Raw genomic sequence first — 20389 nt, forward strand, 5'->3', positions numbered from 1 at the left:
TATGTGTGTACAAAGTGCCCCACTGCAAAACTAGGCTGGCCCAAAGTTGTTTAATTCCTTGCCGAATTCCATCAACATGTGCCAAAACCTAAACTTGTATAGAATAAATGTTAAAAGCTGGGTAGTAAAATATCTGAAATTGAGAAACATTTTTCTATAATTTTTACTACGCCTATGATTTAACTTCAACTTAAACTGTTTTTTTTTTTATTTTAATTTGCAGAAACTCCATTAAAATTGCATTCATCTATCTATAGGTACTATATATTTTTTTCTTTATTTAACCACCACTGTTTTGTACACATAATTTATAATTTCCATGCACAGGCTTCGCCTTTGTGGGATTTTTTTTGTTACCATCTTATATTTTGTATAATTATGTATGTTATATATAAAATTTCAAAAAAAAAAAAAAACAGGCACAATCGATTTTACCAGAAAAACAGTTTAATTAACACCGTGTATTATCCAAGATAATGGAAATTTAAATAAAACTTGGATCACAACAGAATTTCAAGATAGGATTATCGGATTATCTAGGATCCGTTAAGATATTTTAAGATACTATTCTACATCATCATGTAGAATAACCTCACGAAGTTAGCGCACTTTACCCCCGGACAGCTAGTATGTAGCGCAACGCTTAATTTTATAATCTAATCTAGGAATTTATATGAGTTGATAATTTACTTGCAGTTCAGTGATAATGGTAATCATAAAGAAATAATTCAACCACATGTTTAATGATATACCACTGCTTGTCTGTTGTCCTTTCACATTACTTAACTACTTGTTGCTCCTTGTCCAATAAGCAGGCTTAAACAAGGCAAAAGGCTGATTCTCGGTGACGTTTCGCAAGGACACCGCTTCTAATTCTAATTGCGCTACATTATATATGTACTAGCTAACCCCGCCACGCGTCTCTGTGGCTCAGTCTATCGATGCAGATAGAGAAACAATGGCGCGTGTTATTTTTACATCCAACAGATGACGCTGATTTAAAAAAAGATTGTTTCTCCAACAGATGGCACTGTTTTTCATAAAAAGCATGTTTTTAGCTGTCACAGATGACATCTAAACAATATAGATAATATAAAAATACACTCGTATTCGAATGCAACGTTGTGTCAAAATTTCAAAGCAATCGGTAGGTATGGATTCCATGCCATTTTTACCTTTTTTGTTTAAAATATTTGACAGTTGCCTGACGCCAATTTTATACCCCGTTCAATCAAATCAGTTTTATCAGCTGACATTATATTTTAATGTGATATGAATTTATTTTTAAATTTTGCATCTCAGATGGTGTGTAGATAAACATTTCTGAGAAATTCATTACAATAACAAGGCGCACTTACTAGATGGCCATATATTAATCATGATCACTCTCAATTTACAGAATATCTACAGATAAAATTTTACAAAAAATCTTTGGACATACACTAGAAAATGAATCATACAGGGTAAATCATGAAGCCATTTTAAGTTGTGTATGTCTCAAATACTTCGATGGACGGAACAAGTAGAAAGAATGCCAGGCACGGACGTATATAAGGGGGGGGTCTTGGGGGTCCGGACCCCCCCCATTGCACCGCGCCGATTGTAGAATACGATAGTTTCTTAAGTCCGCCACAGTGCGGGGAGCGGGGGAATGGGCAGTGCCCCCGCCGCGGCGCGCCGCCGCCGCCCGCGTTTCGGCCGCGCGCACCATACCAAGCTAGAATCTAGTTTAGTCTATTTTGTCTCTTCGCGTTGCGCAGTTGTCAGTTGTTTTAATACAGAAAGAAGTGTCGCATTTAAAAAGTATGAAACGATCAAATCAGGTATCTCTTTTGAGTTTTTTTTCTAAGAAAGAGAGACCAAATCCCAATGAACTTTTATCAAAAGACAATGTGGAATCCTGTCATATTGAAGAAGTAGGAATAAATAGAGCGGGGCCATCCACAGATACTGATGACGATGAAGTGAAGAAAGGTAAGTCTCTTGTTTATTTTATTAGGAAGGAACCCAGTTACTAGAATTTTAAAAACTTTTATCCTGCTCTTATTTTTATTCCCAGAGAATTTCTGTAAACAAATGTTTTGCCGTGAGCATAAAATATTTGACAAATGGTAATTTCAGTGTATATGCAACGTGTACCTAAGTGTTATAAAATCATTTCGCCTTTTAACAGAAAGAAATACAATTATATTTAACTAACAACTAACTGGTGCCTGCGACATTGTTCGCGTAGACTTAATTTTTAGTTGAAAATTCTTATTCTTAACATAACTTTTTAGTTTATGAACCGATTGGAATGAAACATAGACTAAAATGTTAAACAAAACCGCATACAAATCGATTAAGCCGTTTCTGAGATTAGCGTGGTCAAACGCACAGACAAACAGACAAAAATTTTAATAACTATTTTATTGACCTCAGTAACATAATTATAGTGCGTATGAATTGTTTTTTTTTTGTAAATATTTATGGACTTACAGAAACGGAACGCTTACGATTTAATTATAGTATGGATTAGAGTATTAGAGTCACAAATTATTATTATTATTCTTACAATTAAATATGACCAAAAAGCTGTTTGAAGATGGGTATGTGCTGTTGTTTTGTTTTAGTCAAATATGTCTTTGTTACAGCCAGGATGGATTTGTGTTCGGCTACGTCCGCAGCCGCAGCCAGGACGGGTTATGATATTGCGCTCTACGTATGTCATCCTCCAAGCAATGACGAGGAAAAGCTGAGAGCATTAAAAGAGCTTTGGACCCCTCCGGATACATTTAAATTTCCAGTCACTATCACTGGTAAAAAGAAACTTTCTTTTCAACGCCATTGGACTACCAGGTACTCATGGCTTGTATATTCAAACGTCATGCAGGGAGCACTTTGCAAAGTATGTGTTTTATTTGGAAAAAAGCATGGCGGTCGTGGTCAGCAAGAACTTGGAGCCTTGGTTAGTAAGCCATTTACTTACTGGAAGAAAGCTTTAGAGAGCTTTGATCACCATGCAGATACTAAGTATCATAAATTTGCTGTTGAGCAGGCAGCAAATTTTGCAAGGATCATGGAAGGAAAAACGTTTGATGTTATAGAGTGCATGAATGCAGAAAACAGTAAAATTGCCGAAGAGAACAGAAAAAGATTGAAAGCCATTGTTGAAACAATTAACATTGTTGAAACAATTCTTTGTGGAAGGCAAGAAATAGCAGTTAGAGGAAGTCGTGATTTTGGAGAAATTGGGATAAATGAACCCGAACATAATGATGGTAGTTTTAGAGCACTTCTTCGTTTTCGTGCGCGATCTGGCGATGAAGCACTTAAAAATCATTTACTAACACAAAACATTCACAGTAGAGCCATGTATACGTCACCAGGAATTCAAAATCAAGTGATTGAACTATGTGGTAGTGCTATTCAAGCGCAAGTACTTAATAGGGTCAAAGAGGCTGGTTTTTTTACTGTACTTGCTGATGAAACACAAGACATATCACGGCGAGAACAATTAGCGTTATGTTTACGATACGTACACTGCTCATCTGGGAAATCGGTTATACGGGAAGATTTTTTAGAATTCATCCACGTAGAAGATGTTTCAGCTCAAGCTTTGGCAACGACTATTATATCACATCTCTTATCATATAATTTGGATATGGATAAATGGATTGGTCAAGGCTATGATGGCGCTGCAGTGATGAGCGGCCGGTTACGGGGCGTAAGAACAATAATCGCAGAGCAATACCCGAGAGCGCAATTCGTACACTGTGTTGCTCATGTTCTCAACTTAGTTTTAGCGCATTCATGTGAGATACCAATAATACGTAACTGTATCGGAACCATTAAGAGCGTAATAAACTTTTTTCGCCTATCACCGCTTCGCGACGGACTTTTGAAGAAAATTGCGGATCAAATTAATTCATCTCATTCAACGCTTATCTCTCTTTGTGAGACACGATGGACCGAGAAACACGTGGCTGTCGAAAGATTTGCAGAAATGGTTCCCGTTATATGCGAAACACTTGGGGCACTTCAAGATGCTGCTAGTAGCGACGTCGCTACTCAAGCATACCATCTTCAAATCGCTATGGATAACAGCCAGTTTATTGTTTCTTTAGTTATACTGAGAAAAGTTTTTTCATATACAGCAAACCTTAACAAAGCAATGCAGAAAGTCAATGTCGATTTGACCAACATTTGCGAATATACAAAAAATGTAAAAACGACTTTACTAAATGTTCGGAACGAAAGTCAGTTTGCAATTCTTTTTGAGCAAGCACAGCAGATGAGTTCAAGCGATATAGTAATGCCAAGAATAACTGGAAGGCAAACCCTGCGCAATAATATTGCAGCAGAAACTGCCGAAATATACTACCGACGAAATGTGTTTTACCCTTTCATTGATCATGTTATTACAGAACTCGACGCTCGTTTTAAACCACATGAATCGACGATCGAAGGAATTCAAATGCTGCTACCTGAAAAAACCAGTAATGACTCCAGGATAAAAGAAAATCTTAACAAGATTACACAAACATTTCTGGGTGGGGAAAATAAAGGCACAATATTTCTGAGTGAATATGAGATATGGCACAATCACTGGAAATCTGTAGCACAAAAACCTGCAACTGTGATCGACACCATCGATAACTGCGATGATCAGTTTTTCCCTTTAATAAAAAAGCTTCTAATTATTTTAGCCACACTCCCAGTGTCCACTGCAACCCCTGAAAGATCTTTCTCTACATTAAAGAGGTTAAAAACTTACCTAAGAAATAAAATGGGCGACGAAAGACTTACTGGTCTGGCTTTAATGAGCGTACACCGAGATCTGGCGGTGCAACTTGATTCCGAAGAAATTATTAATCAGTTAGCAATTAAACGTAAAAGACTAAATGTATTACTTTAAAGTAGTGTCCGACCGAACTTTCGGTTTCGGTTTCGGCCTAGTTTCGGCCAAAAAACGAGTTTCGGCTTAGTTTCGGTTTCGGCCGCCATCCAGCCGAAACTACGGCCGAAACCGAAACTGAATTCGGGAGATTTCGTCCTGCGGTCGGACATGTTCGGTGCACTGAACTGCGAGCCACGAAAACACTTTTTATTTTCATTATATTCAAATAAGTATTATTGCATTAAAAATATTTTGTCATTGTAGGTAGGATGGTACTTTTTAATTTTAATTATATTGTAGTTCATTAAAAAGAGTGCCATACAAAATGACCAGAGTTTAGAGGAAATTATTTTGTTCTTAAAATGAAAGAGTATTTTTTGTTTAGTGTAGGTAGGTACCTAAAGAAATTAGTGCACCTAAAAAAGTAATTTTGTTTTCTACCTTTTATTTTATGTTATTCGTTAATAATGTTCACACAGGTAATACCTAGATACTGTTTATTTTTTTATATTATTTACGAAGAAGTTGTAACTTATTTAAAAAAGCACAACCATTTATTTGAAATAAGGAATGATAATTTTTAATTAATAGTAGTTGTAAAACAATGAATCTCGTGTCAGTTTTTTTTGTTTGAGAGAAAACTACATTTATTTTCATGTATAACTTGAATTTACAATATTTTGTTAGTGTTACTGTAGGTAGGTAGGTAATTTTTAATTTTAATTATATTGTAGTTCATTAAAAAGAGTGTCATAATAATACGACCAAAGTTTAAAAGAAATTATTTTGTTCTTAAGATGAAAGCTCTTCATTTAGCTTGAGAGAAAACGCTTATTTTTTTCATACATTAAGTATTATTTGCATTAAAAATATTTTGTTATTGTATGTAGGATGATATAGTCTAAGAGGTCACGGTCTTTTTCATAACGATCAGAGGAATGGGTAGTTTTAGTACATATTCAAAGTATGGCATCTCCGCATATGAAAAACGTTGGTCTGCCTGCTCTAAGTGGTTGCAACTATGAGTTATAGAGCTTACAAGAGGCTTTATTGTTTCGAAAAAAAAACGATCAGAGGAATGGGTAGTTTTAGTACATATTCAAAGTATGGCATCTCCGCATATGAAAAACGTTGGTCTGCTTGCTCTAAGTGGTTGCAACTATGAGTTATAGAGCTTACAAGAGGCTTTATTGTTTCGAAAAAAAAACGATCAGAGGAATGGGTAGTTTTAGTACATATTCAAAGTATGGCGTCTCCGCATATGAAAAAAGTTGGTCTGCCTGCTCTAAGTGGTTGCAACTATGAGTTATAGAGCTTACAAGAGGCTTCATTGTTTCGAAAAAAAAACGATCAGAGGAATGGGTAGTTTTAGTACATATTCAAAGTATGGCGTCTCCGCATATGAAAAAAGTTGGTCTGCCTGCTCTAAGTGGTTGCAACTATGAGTTATAGAGCTTACAAGATTAGGCTACATTGTTGCGAAAAAAAAAACGATCACAGAAATGGGTAGTTTTAGTACATATTCAAAGTATGGCGTCTCCGCATATGAAAAAAGTTGGTCTGCCTGCTCTAAGTGGTTGCAACTATGAGTTATAGAGCTTACAAGATTAGGCTACATTGTTGCTAAAAAAAAAAAGATCACAGAAATGGGTAGTTTTAGTACATATTCAAAGTACGGTGTCTCCGCATATGAAAAAAGTTGGTCTGCCTGCTCTAAGTGGTTGCAACTATGAGTTATAGAGCTTACAAGAGGCTTCATTGTTTCGAAAAAAAAAACGATCAGAGGAATGGGTAATTTTAGTACATATTCAAAGTATGGCGTCTCCGCATATGAAACAAGTTGGTCTGCCTGCTCTAAGTGGTTGCAACTTCGAGTTATAAAGCTTACAAGATTAGGCTACATTGTTTCGAAAAAAAAAACGATCAGAGAAATTGTCAGTTTTAGTATATATTCAAAGTATGGCCTCTCCGCAGATGAAACAAGTTGGTCTGGCGGCTCTCAGTGGTTGCATTTCAGAGTTATGATGCGCGCAAGTCATTGCATTGTTGCGAAAAAAACGATAACAGAAATGGTCAGTTTTAGTACCTATTCGAAGTATGGTGTCTCCACAGGTGAAACGAGTTGGTCTGCCTGCTCTCAGTGGTTGTATTTCAAAGAAAAAAAATAACAGTAATCAATAAAATAAAAAAATTAAATCGAACAAATCCAATTTTTATTAATTCAACTTCCATAATCTAAACATCTTTGGGTAAAATCACAGATTAATCATTTTGTAGAATATTACTAAGGCTTAAAGAGTTAAATATTTACTTACTTCTAATATTCTTTTAATATTTTTATGAGCTTTTTCATTAGTCACATCAAAACATCATGGATTTTGGCGATAAAAGTAAAAAAAGCTTAAAAAAAGGGGTCTACGGTATCGTATACCGTTTACCTAATTCGAGTTTGAGGGATTTCTTAACGTACTTCGAAAAATGGTGTTCAGAAAACATAAAAAAAAGACAACCTAATATTATAGTAGGAGATTTCAATATAAACATTTGCTACAAAAGCAATCAAATAGTTGGATATGCAGACGACCTTAACATTGTTGGAAGATCCTTACAGGCTGTAAGAGAGGTGTTTGACCCTTTGGAGACTGCAGCAAGAGAGGTGGGCTTGCAAATCAATGAGAACAAAACTAAAATCATGATGCAAACCAGAACCCCACACCGCAGAATAAAAGATAAAGTTAATTTTAAAAACTCCTATAACTTTGAAGTGGTCGAAGAGTTTGCCTACCTGGGCTCCATCATAACGCAGGACAACGAAGACCCAGTAAAAGTAAGAAAGCGCATCACAGCCGCTAACAACACTTACTTCGCATTGCTGCCAGTGTTCAAATCCCGAAACGTCCATAGGAAAACCAAAATAACCCTGTATAAAACAATTATTAGAACGGTCTTGGCCTATGGATGTGAGGCGGGAACACTGACAGCAAAGTCTGCGGAACGGCTGGACACCTTCGAAAGAAAGGTACTTCGAAGAATCTTAGGAGCGGTACGAGAGGGAGAGGCATGGAGAATCCGCCACAATAAGGAGCTATATGACATCTACCAAGCTCCCAGACTCTCTACTCATTTACGGCTCCAAAGACTAAGATGGGCCGGACATGTGCACCGAATGCCAAGCACACGTGTACCAAAGAAGGTTCTAACAGGACACCCGGGAGGCAAACGAAAGGCGGGCAGACCTAGGCTGAGATGGGAGGACGATGTCAGGAAAGATGCCAGAGGACTACTCCATGTTGCAGATTGGAAGACGACGGCCGAGGACAGAGGGCGGTGGAGGCTCATGTTAAAGGAGGCCAAGGCTCGAAATGGGCTGTAGCGCCATTGAAGAAGAAGAAGATTTGATACGTATTTAGCTCTAAGTATCTGTTGAACTAGTTCGATTTCAGACGGTGGCAAAAAAGCAGCATCAAAATTCATAAGAGTTTTGTTAAATTTTTCATTCTCTTTATTGGGCTTAAATTTTTTGAGGAAAATCTTATGGCGGGCCTCGTTTACAGATTTACTCTTCACACCATATAACTCACATATGAATTGTTCAATTTTGCATTTGATTTCATTTGTCAATGGAGCATTAGAACTTAGCTCTATTAGAGCCTCTTGATAAACTGTGTTTTTACTTAGGATATTGTAAGGTTTTTGTTTGCCCTTTCTATAAAATGCAGGGGTATAATCACACCCTGTCAAAGCATGAAACGCTGGCAAACTCTTTGCCAATGTAGCACCAATACTGAGATAAATTTTGTTAACATTTACAATACGTCGTTTGGCAAGAGTGCCGGATTCAATAAATATTTCATGCTTTTCGAATTTGTCCAAATTTCCCAGTAAAATGACGATTACATCAGTGTCAGAAGTTTTAATCAAAATATTAGATGGTTCTTGAATACTGTATATGTGGTATATTATTTTTGTATCGGTTTCTTCGTGGTGCCCACACATCAAATTAGGGTTATCGTTTTGCACAACCTTTTTGCCGTCGCTTTGATATTCATACGAATAACAATTATTTTCAAAATTGAGATTAACCGTGCTTCCAGAAATGACTAGACTAGCCTCCTCGGAACTCCAATGTTTTATGAAAAAATGCACGAGTTCTTCTTTGAATTGTTAATTCTTAATTCTTTGACGAAATTTCTTGGTCTGATTTGTTTTGGCGATGTTATTTTATACTGTGTTTTGGGGGTAGCTTTGTGCCCAGCTCTCATTTCACGTTCAAAATCTTTGATTGAGGGTGATAAATAAGAATCAAATATTACATCGATACGGTTTGCTTTGTAGCTCATACATTTTTTCAAAATGTATAGCGACATTTCACCAAATGTTTTCACATGCACTGGTATTAAATGGAGAATATAGAATCCATCTACAATCACAACATCAATTTTTTGTGGCGTATTGGCATTGGCTGTTTTTTCCAATATTTTCATGAGTGCAGCCTTGTTAGTCTTCATCAAGGAACCATCTAAATGACTCATTGAAGGTGACGATGAAGATAATGGATATTCCAAAACTTTTGGCAAATCTAGTTTCTGATTAAGGGAAATTCCTAAAAGACGACCGAAGACGTTTCGTTCTGCTTTTATAACTTGCAGTTTTTGTGCTGCTTTACATGGCTTTTTTGATTTATCTGAACAGAAATTCCTGATTTCATTGCGTTTTATTGGTTTCTCGAAACGGTCGGGATTTTCATTACATTGAGATATAAATTCTTTTCTCTGATTTTCTCCTGTAGCCTCTATATTGAGCAGAAAGTCTGCGGTTTCATTCGTTACTGAATTCCCAGTGACAATATTGTACAGTTCGTCTTTATCGTCTTGATAATCAAATGGATTGCCATAAGATTCTACAGTATCGACAAGTTTCTTCACTGCCTTTTTGTTTTTGGAAATGTTGGCTGTCTGCAGATCAGAGGTAACGTCTTGTACCCTGGTAATATTAGTTTCTTCTAAAACATGAGTTATAATGGTGGATCTCAGTGCATGGCTTTTTGCCCAACGCTGTCGGCCTGACAAGGAATTAGTAAAATGGCTAACACCAGACAATCGCTTAGCAGCATCGGCGTTTATGGTTTGTTCTAGTGTTAAATCAACGGGTTGTCTAGAAAACGCTTTGTCAGTGCGCTTGATACCCAAGCCATGACGTTTTAAATGAAGCTCGAGGCCTGGGTGAGTGTCTTGGACTTTTAATATGTCGTCATGGTGCTTTGTGAGCCATCGCGCATAATTTGGATGATTTAGTATGAAAAATATATTGTTAATTTTTGGAAGTACATATTTGTAAAGCTCAAAATTGTTTTCTCGTATCGATCGGCTCAAAAGAAAGTAATACTCGATCAGATTTATATATTGCATGTAAAATTGTGCCGTTTTGCCGTGTTCTCCGTTTTGAGTTTTTTCTCGAAAAATTCTGTATTTAGAGATGATTTCTGATAAAAAGAAATTGTCAACATCGACCAAGATGTTTCCAGAACTGTCCATTCGTCTATTTTTTATTTCTTGCAGTTCTTCTACCAAATCTGGTGACAATTGTAGATTTTCCTCTTTTAAAAAGAATTTAAAATGGATTAATTATAAGGTCAGTGAAATAATAGGGTGAAGTCTCTTGCATCGATTGTAATGCGTACCAGACATGAATCCATTAAGAGACCCATTGGCTAGCAAATCAGCTTCGATTAGCATATGCGTCAAACCACAATCATCTATAAATTTTCCTATAGCTTTGAAATAGGCCAGGATGATATGAAATGTGCCAAGAAAAATAAAAAGATTGTCAAAATTTGGCCGTTCTGTGGATTGTATTTGTAATGCCACTTTTGCAATTGCAAGATCATATGTAACACATATATATTCCTGACCACACTCTTCGGCTATACTTTTTGCTTGTTGCATTGTTGTTTTAACAACGGAAGTGTTAGTGGGAGACATGTTTATTGGGTTCAAATAAGCTATTTTCTGTTTACTGGTTTGATCATTCATAGTGAGGTTATTAAATCCTACCCACATAGGAGTATTCTCGATTTCAGCAGCATGACACAAAACCCATAATAAATCTCTATTCTTTGCATTTATTTTGACAGATTCAGTTGTTTTACGTAAGTCACTATCAAGTAAAATCATACTGTCACTCATTCTTGGTTTTTTAATGGGATGATCTATATTAATGTCAATCACGTCGAATGCCCTTCTTCTTTTGCCTTTAGATGGTTTCATTGACAAGTCAATAGGTTGATTTCGTATGGAGTACTGTTCTTCATTTTGAAAAATAATTCCTACTGTGTCATGCAATGTATTTTTTCCAGAAGGTGTGTCTACGTAACGGTCAAAATTATCGAAAGCTACTCCAGTATTTAACTGAGGACATGGAATTGTCCCAGACGGAATGAATGTTGTTATAGATTCATCGATGGAGGCATAGGTAATTTCAGTTTCTAATTCTTCTAATAAAGTGTAGCTAGGTATCTGACCATATTTGTTCAAAATGTTCACAACTTTTCTGCTGTTAGTTAGACTTTTAATAGCCATTCCCAGAGCTAATTGTTTAGAAGGCTTAACATGTCCATTTGTCACAGCGTAAATTTGATCCTGGCTTATCGATTCAGCTTTCTTTAAGCAAGTCTCAGACAACTTTTTTTTTGTGCGCGAACCGATGCCAAGGAGCTCCAAGTTGAATTTTTTAAGAGCATCGGGTATATTACACTCGCCTTGGAGTAATTCCTGCACTGAACAAGTGGTTGGTAGGGGAGTTTTAGGCAGGGAAAGAATCTCTTTTCTCAATATATTAGCAGCAGACGTGAGAATATCTCTTTTCACTAATTCCTTCTGTTTGACATCACGAAATCAATTGGCAAACCCGTTCTGAAAACTAACTTACGTCCATTTATTTCTTCTATAGTTAAAACGCTTCGATCAAATGAGGCTCGAATTTTCTGTTCTAATCTCGAACATGTAATATTATTTTCAGTGCTATTTGACTGCAGAGAAGATTCATAATATTCGTGAAGATTGGACATTAAATGAATATTATTGCCATGAATTATGTCGTTTATGAATTCATACAATTTTTGTAAGGCATTTTTATGGGTCTCGCGTATAACGTGCCACACACCGTCTTTTTCATTGGACTGACAGTCGGATATTTTTTCAGTTCTTCTAAAAAAATCTTTCAAACAATTAGTGTGATAAAATAATGGAACACTTGTCTGTGAAATTTTATGTTGTAAATTGACTTCGTTAGATGCTAACAATTTCATCAGTATCTTTTCGCGGGTTTCATTTGATTGCAAACAGTGCATCTTTTCAAATTTTTTTATGTGATTGTTTACGCTGGTGATCGCAGAATAAGCATATAGCTTTGCAACTAGACGTACTTGGTGAAGGTGATGACAATGTCTCCGCTTGATTATCTGAAGTCTCGACTGGCAGAAGTGTTAAACTGTTGGTCTCAGGAGTAGATATTATTGTAAATTTTTTATAGCACGATAGATGATATACGGCAGTACTGTCACAATCATTTGGTATTTTGATATGAGCATGTTTCAAATTACGGTTAATACGAACTGTTAATATATCACGACACTTTTCTAAACTGTTTTTATTAAAAGGCAGCACTTTTTCGTCCATCTTACATTCACAAAACAGGCATGTAGTATTTATGTTCGACATTATTGTAAAAGTGGGAGTAACGGGTAATAGTATTAAAAAATGCACCAAAACAAGCGAAAGCACACCCTCTCACAACGATTGTACTGCGCACACTGACGCGGGACGCGGGCCGCCGGGCCGGACGCGGGCGGAGGAGGGGGCAATGTGTGTGTCAAGCAGGGTTCCCGATTTGCGGGAATTCCCCAAACTGCGGGGAATTTTTCAGATTTACTTAAAACTGACCATTTCTCTGATCGTTTTTTTTTCGCAACAATGTAGCCTAATTTTGTAAGCTTTATAACTCGAAGTTGCAACCACTTAGAGCAGGCAGACCAACTTTTTTCATATGCGGAGACGCCATACTTTGAATATGTACTAAAACTACCCATTTCTGTGATCGTTTTTTTTTTTCGCAACAATGTAGCCTAATCTTGTAAGCTCTATAACTCATAGTTGCAACCACTTAGAGCAGGCAGACCAACTTGTTTCATATGCGGAGACGCCATACTTTGAATATGTACTAAAACTACCCATTCCTGCGATCGTTTTTTTTTCGAAACAATGAAGCCTCTTGTAAGCTCTATAACTCATAGTTGCAACCACTTAGAGCAGACAGACCAACTTTTTTCATATGCGGAGACGCCATACTTTGAATATGTACTAAAACTACCCATTCCTCTGATCGTTTTTTTCGAAACAATTAAGCCTCTTGTAAGCTCTATAACTCATAGTTGCAACCACTTAGAGCAGGCAGACCAACTTTTTTCATATGCGGAGACGCCATACTTTGAATATGTACTAAAACTACCCATTCCTCTGATCGTTTTTTTTTCGAAACAATGAAGCCTCTTGTAAGCTCTATAACTCATAGTTGCAACCACTTAGAGCAGGCAGACCAACTTTTTTCATATGCGGAGACGCCATTCTTTGAATATGCACTAAAACTACCCATTCCTCTGATCGTTTTTTTTTCGAAACAATGAAGCCTCTTGTGAGCTCTATAACTCATAGTTGCAACCACTTAGAGAAGGCAGACCAACTTGTTTCATATGCGGAGACGCCATACTTTGAATATGTACTAAAACTACCCATTCCTGTGATCGTTATGAAAAAGACTGTGACCTCTCAGTCTAATACTTTTTGATTTTAATTTTATAATTGTAGTTCATTAAAAAGAGTGCCTTACAATATGACCAAAGTTTAGAATAAATTATTTGGTTATGTGATTAAATAAAAGGTGTTTCAATTTTAAAACAAATTATTTGTTCTTAAGATGAAAGAGTATTTTTGTTTAGTGTACCTTAACAAATTAGGTATAAAAAAAAGTTATTTTGTTTTCCACCTTTTATTTTATGTTATTTCTTTTTTTATGTTATAAACGAAGCGATTTTATTTAAATAAGGAGCGATAATTATGTTATGTTTATTTTTAGTTCAAATATCAGAGACTGAATGATTTATATATATAATATTTAAAAATAAAGGCTGATTGATTAAGACTGACTATTTTTTTCACGAAAACATGACCTTATATATTTTTTTTTAATTTGCGGACCCCCCCCTTATCAAAGCTATATATACGTCCGTGATGCCAGGAGACAGGATGACCAAGTGGGTACCCCGATGGAAGCAACCAGAGGCAGACCAAAGAAGAGGTGGATGAGGATTGGAGCAGAACGGGAAGGAACCTCAGCCTGTGGAAAACATTTGTGGAGAAGACCAAGTACACCCAGATATGTAGAATTGCCACACTCCGCATCTCTCAAAATATGAACTAACTATTTAAAATATCCTATTTTCCTTACCACCTCAATTCTTAATATGTTGAACGCCATGTAGGTCACCGGTGACCTTATAACGAAAATCGTCATTTTTCTCCCATAGCGCCATGACGGTCACCGGTGACCGCAGTTAATTTTCTTGATTTTCATGGAAAATTTTAATCAATAAAAAAAAGGAATACGTTTTGATGGTCGCCGATGCCATCTGAGTATTTTTTTTTCAAATTTAAAATGGTAATGTTTCTTCATTTCCACAATGGCGTTCAAAGTGTTAAAACTGTATACTACGCTCTCTGCCAATCCCTACTAGCTTACGGCATTAGAATCTGGGGTGGCTGTGAACAATCTACCATCGAACCTCTTCTAAAAGCCCAAAAAATGGTAATACGTGTCATTAACAAGCGACCGACAAGATACCCCTCCACTCGACTCCTCGTAGAGCAGTGATACTCAACCTTTTTTTTCTGCGGGCCACATTCATATGTTTGTAAAGCTACGCGGGCCGCAACACTATACTGGTCAGTGTTGCCAACGGTGTGAGCTTGATTCCCCCTTTTATTATTCGAAATCCATGGGGGGGGGGGGGGTTGTTACAGAACTTCGCTGAAAAAAAATTCCGCTCAGCCAAAAACATCATATGTAATTCCCCACAACAATTTTTCGAAATCCATGGGGGGGAGGGTAGCTACGGAATTCCATTTTCGAAAATTTCCGGCCGCAAAAAATATTATATCAAATAGATATATATAAAGATAAGTTCAAGAGGTTTTTGTTATGTTTAGTAGCCTTGGTTGTTAGTAACACTGGTAACCATTTATCTTTGGAACTGTCAAAAATTTATGTGTTGCCACAAGCAAAATTATTTGCGCGCATATTTGTCTGTCAAATCTTTGTTTTTTAGAGATAGATCTAGCGTGTGCAGTAGCAACACTCTTATACCATATTATATTATATAGATAGTATATTATACTTATACTATCCTCTTCGGGTTTCAATGTCTGTACGTCAAAGTCGCAATTAATCTCAAATTAACGTGATATAGAATGCCAGATTTTGCAAATCATGTTCCTGATATTAAATGTATTGAGGGCCGCACAAAATAGCTCGGCGGGCCGCATGCGGCCCGCGGGCCGCAGGTTGAGTATGACTGTCGTAGAGTATAAGGTCTTAAACATACGACAAATGCACCTAAAATTTTCGCTAATACATTTCCTGTTCAAATATAAAAACAAAACTCTCTCATAACACAACTACACCACCAGAACAATAACCAACGGTCACTACAAAGTACCTTCACTACATACATACAATTTTTCTTCCTAGCTCCTAAAATCTTTAACCTTATCCCTGAAAACCTAAAAACTGTGAGTCAACCCCATTCCTTTAAAAAACAAATTACAAAATGGATCCTTACACATGGAATACATTACAACTAGAATACACATTCATTCTACACTCTATCAATTTAATCACCTTTCAGACAAAACATAATAAATCGTTATTCCCTAACTTATAGGTATAGTATGTACATAATTAATTAGTGTGATCTATTTACTAATAATTTCTCAAATTTGTCATCTTCTTATAATCTCCATCCTCTCCTTGCAACCCAAACTAGCTACACATAATTTTTCTTTTTTATATTATAGTAATGTATAGATTCTATGTCCGCAAACTGTAAAATTCACCCGCCACAACACAGGGTCATCTAGGGATGACCATAGCATGGAGGGTGAAATATTACAAAAAACCACATGTACTCTCTAAATCATGTATAAATAAAATAACACTTTGTTTCAACTTAATTAATATAAAAAAATTATTTACATCGGGGAGATGGAAAACAAGCACAAAATATATTATTAGGTTCTTAGTTTGGGATATTTAAATAATTTGTTTTTTTCAGATTGAAGTGGAGCCTTCCGACAAAAGTCACATTGCACTGGAAGTAAGCAGAGAAGATTTACCAATCAACAAGTTGTGTAGTGATTACCTATTATTTATTCTTTAAAAGAGTTAAATTAAGGTCTAAGTAGAATTTTAAATTTGAATGAAAAGGCATTAGCTGTGTTTGATGACTAGATCTGAATAGACAAGTACTTCCCAACCTTCCTCTTCCGATATCCTTCACTTCCCCAATCCCTTCAGTCTGATGACATATCTAACCCAATTGGGATGCAACACAATATGTGTACATATGAAATTTAATTACACTTGACCCCTAACATTGTACAAAAAACCAAAAGACGATTTATTTTTATCCTGATAATTAATTACCAAGCGCCAAATTATAGCATAGATTATAAACTTTTTTTGATCACACAATCACAACCCACGTCACGATTTTATCCGGATGTCCTAGCGATTGCTGCATTTTTTATTAAGCAGTATAAAACAAACGTCCGCTCATGATTCGTGGGACCAATATTATCTTCAATGATTTTATTCTTACAGTTGTGGGTAGGATAATATTACAATGCAGATTGTTTTATAATCAAGCCTGCTAATCCTATATTTATAAACAACACTACATAATTATTGCTACTACCCAACACATAAATAAATGTGATGAAATTTAAATTAGCAAAATCCAAATATGCACTTATGAACTTACCTTTCAGTCGATGACAGCTTATTCAACACCGCAATACTGGATAAGCCGTGTAACGATTGAATCAATACTAAACACAAACGAAATAATTATTTATCTGTTAACAAAGATTGTAAATACGCTCTCGAAAATTATCTCAAAATCAAAACTGACAAACAAAACTCGCAAAGCCGACTCACAAAATTGCCGGGCGGCAGCAAGCGAAAACGATATTACGACCGATATGACGCATCGCTTTCACGGTCAATGATACCAGTGCCCGAACAACAAATTTCTCATTTTACAACAAAAATTTTATTATTAATATTTCAAATACGTTGTATTATTTGGTTGAAGTAAGAGATAAGACACATTCACATAAAAAAAATAATAAACCTCTTTACTATTTGAGGTTTGCTATCATCAGCACAAGCTTTTCACCTTGCATCCATTTTTTCTCAGTGCAATGTGAATTTTGAATAATATTAACTTAAATATGTTGTGCATAATGTGAGATGTTGATTTTGTGATTGAATTTGTTAATCCCAGATTTTCTAAAATAATTCCCCATTTCTTGGTAAATTCTCTCACTGCTGACAACACCCACCAAATTTTATTTTATTCTGGTATTCCCCAGCACATTATTTTGAAAACTATCCACACTGGTCTGGGTAAGTAGGTACCATTTGATAATAATATTATTATTAAACACGAAAGCAAAAGGATGTATTGAGCCATATAGTGTTTTTTTTAAACGCAGAAAAAATTAAGTACCATATTGTTTTCAATGGGAAAAACACGGCGAGAAAAATTTTCTGTTTTTTTTCTTTAAAAAAATCACACTGAATTTTCGCCATATATTTTCAGTTTTTTAAATAAAGTTTTTATTTATTTTATTAAATCAGTTACAATGATCAAATTTGTTCTTGTTGCAACTTTTTCACAATTTTTTACAGTCCCTGAGGGAGACCATTTCCCTCAGGGCCATACTAAACCACTCATCTCGAGGCCTTTATCATCTTTGGGGAGAGGGTATTAAGGGAATAAAGGAATCAACGTTGGTCTTGAAGATACCCTTGTTGTGAGAGGGAAGAAACGCAGAGGTCGGCAAATAATTTCACAGTCGAGCTGTGGCTGAGAAATAATTTCAATTGTAAATAAATTAGTTTTCTAGATATTACGTACATTAAACCCATCGGCATACTTGCCGCCAAGATTGGGGGGCTGCATTTTTTTCGCATCGTCATATTGCCCGCCCCATTGGGGCGACTAAAACTTTTCCTACATACTTAGATAGTTCACAATAAAATTATAATGCCTGTAAAATCATAAAAATATGGGGTGCAATACTACACAGTAATAATCCTTCTCAATTATGCACAGATGTCACAAATAAAAACAGTATGCCGATGGGTTAAAATGTGTATTCCAAACCAGCTATGCGTTAAATTTGAAACTGAAGACGAATATATATAATATATAGCTTCAGATTAGCATGTAAATGGAATGTAAACAATAATATTATTGACGTGAAAGTGAATTTATAGAATTAGGGAATGGATCCAAAAGGATAATTAAATCAATTATCATGAGAACATTCTGTTGGAGGAATCCAGCCCGGACACATTAAACAACCACAATACACATCGGCAACCGTTCCCCGGCAATAATAAATCTTATTAAATTACCACTAACCGGCAAATTCGAATATACGAAATAACGATACTTTCTTCACAATAATCAACACCCCCAGCTTCGTATAAAATTCTTTTACTTCCCGCCTTCCTGCTCAAAACTTAAAACGTGTCGAGCGGTTTACTGGGTTTATTTATGCTCAAAATGTCAAAACAAAAGAACTCGAACTTTTCAGTCTCTTCAAAATTGTGTAGGTACTGTGGGAAAAGACACGACGCGACGGTAGGAACTAAAACATATTCCGAAATCAGTGTGACAAAATTTATGATGAATAGAATACATGAGAAATAATGTCAACAGTGCATAAATTATACATACCTATTTCTAAGATATATCAAAGATTATGTGTTCCAATCCAGCTATGACTTCATATTTTTTACGAATGTTATTTACAACTATTTCATTATAATATCTCTTTCGAGACGAAATCAAAACCACTTTACCAGTAACTTACTAAAATAATAGTGCTTACTTGGGTAATTTTATAATCAGCAATACTAGCCCCGCTTTCACGCGGCAATTATTCAAAATTTTCAATTGGCTAACTTGATCCATCACATGTCTTACAGGTACTTTAAACCGTCGATGCTTTTTTAAATAACTATTTCAGACAATAAGGAACTCCAGTGAAAAAACATTATATGCTTTTACAGATCGAAAAACACCGATTCTGAATTCATTTTTTTATTATATATTATTTATAAAAATTAAAAATGAATAAAACACCATCACCCTGTTTGGTTAAAATAACTTAATCTGTGATTCTGATGTCATTAAGCATCGTAATTTTTATTTGTGACAAATAATTATAAGCAATAATTAGTCGCCTGAAATATCTACACAAATTGAAAATATCTCCCGAGTGAAAATAAATGCCGCCAACGGGAATTGAACTCGTGCCTTCTGATGACTAATTATTGCTTATAATTATTTGTTATCCTTTATGCTATACATAAAACTTGTAAACATTTGCTTATCATTTAAAAAAATATACATATATTTATGAGTTTGATTTTGATATTATATATGTTTCTACTTTGCTTTTGACGAAATAAAAAAAAAAAAAAATGGGTGACTTTAAGCTATATAGTTTTTGTTACTGGAAAACTATTATTAATAACCCATACACAGGATATAATCACAGAAAAATCAATAACTAACCACTGAAATCTTGAAAGATATGATAAATATTTTTTTATTACCGGAAGTTAAAGTTTCAAAATAGTAACAAAATTGTATTACGTAGGTATGGTTAACTATTAAAACAACTTAAAGCTATTTTTATCAGAAATTTGTGAACCCAACCTCCAAAACGCGGTTCGGGAGATTTCAACGACACGGAAAAAATGAGCAGATATGGCTGTATTTTTACGCATTCATACAATTCAATAACAATAGTGTTAATCAGTGTAAAAGCAGTTGAAATTGTGAATAAAAAAACGTCTCTCTAGAACCTCGATGCAGTCATACAAATACACTAGTGCTCTACTTCTACTGACCCTGTTGAAATAAAAAAAAGTAAGCTCCATGTGACGTCATATCTGACAGGCCACAGATTTAGGGCGTTTAAGTCGGCCTTTTGGTTTGTACATAAAACTACAATTTAATTTCGAGGTTGATGAAAATTTGCACACTTGACCTTCAAAACAAGAGGAAGGTCACTGTTTAAGTCTAATTATGAAAAATTCTGTGTGAAGCCCGAAGCCCAGGAGTTCAACTAGTTCATAATAAAGATTTTTAGTTCATTT

At 35.5% G+C, this 20389-nt stretch overlaps 1 protein-coding gene across 3 annotated transcripts in view; it reads right to left on the reverse strand.

Annotated features, from left to right (window-relative positions):
* Positions 1–17162, reverse strand: part of LOC149424110 (NFX1-type zinc finger-containing protein 1-like) — a 79639-nt gene extending 62477 nt beyond the window's left edge. For all 3 annotated transcript variants that reach the window (XR_016305774.1, XM_089651286.1, XM_089651287.1), the window contains exon 1: positions 16971–17162. The gene's annotated coding sequence lies outside the window, so the exon portion shown is untranslated. The remainder of the gene's footprint in view (positions 1–16970) is intronic.
* Between the last annotated feature and the right edge of the window lie 3227 nt (positions 17163–20389).

The sequence above is a fragment of the Hesperophylax consimilis genome, chromosome 4, assembly GCF_061612785.1.
Source record: "Hesperophylax consimilis isolate HC1 chromosome 4, BYU_Hcon_1.0, whole genome shotgun sequence".
Lineage (NCBI taxonomy): Eukaryota > Metazoa > Arthropoda > Insecta > Trichoptera > Limnephilidae > Hesperophylax > Hesperophylax consimilis.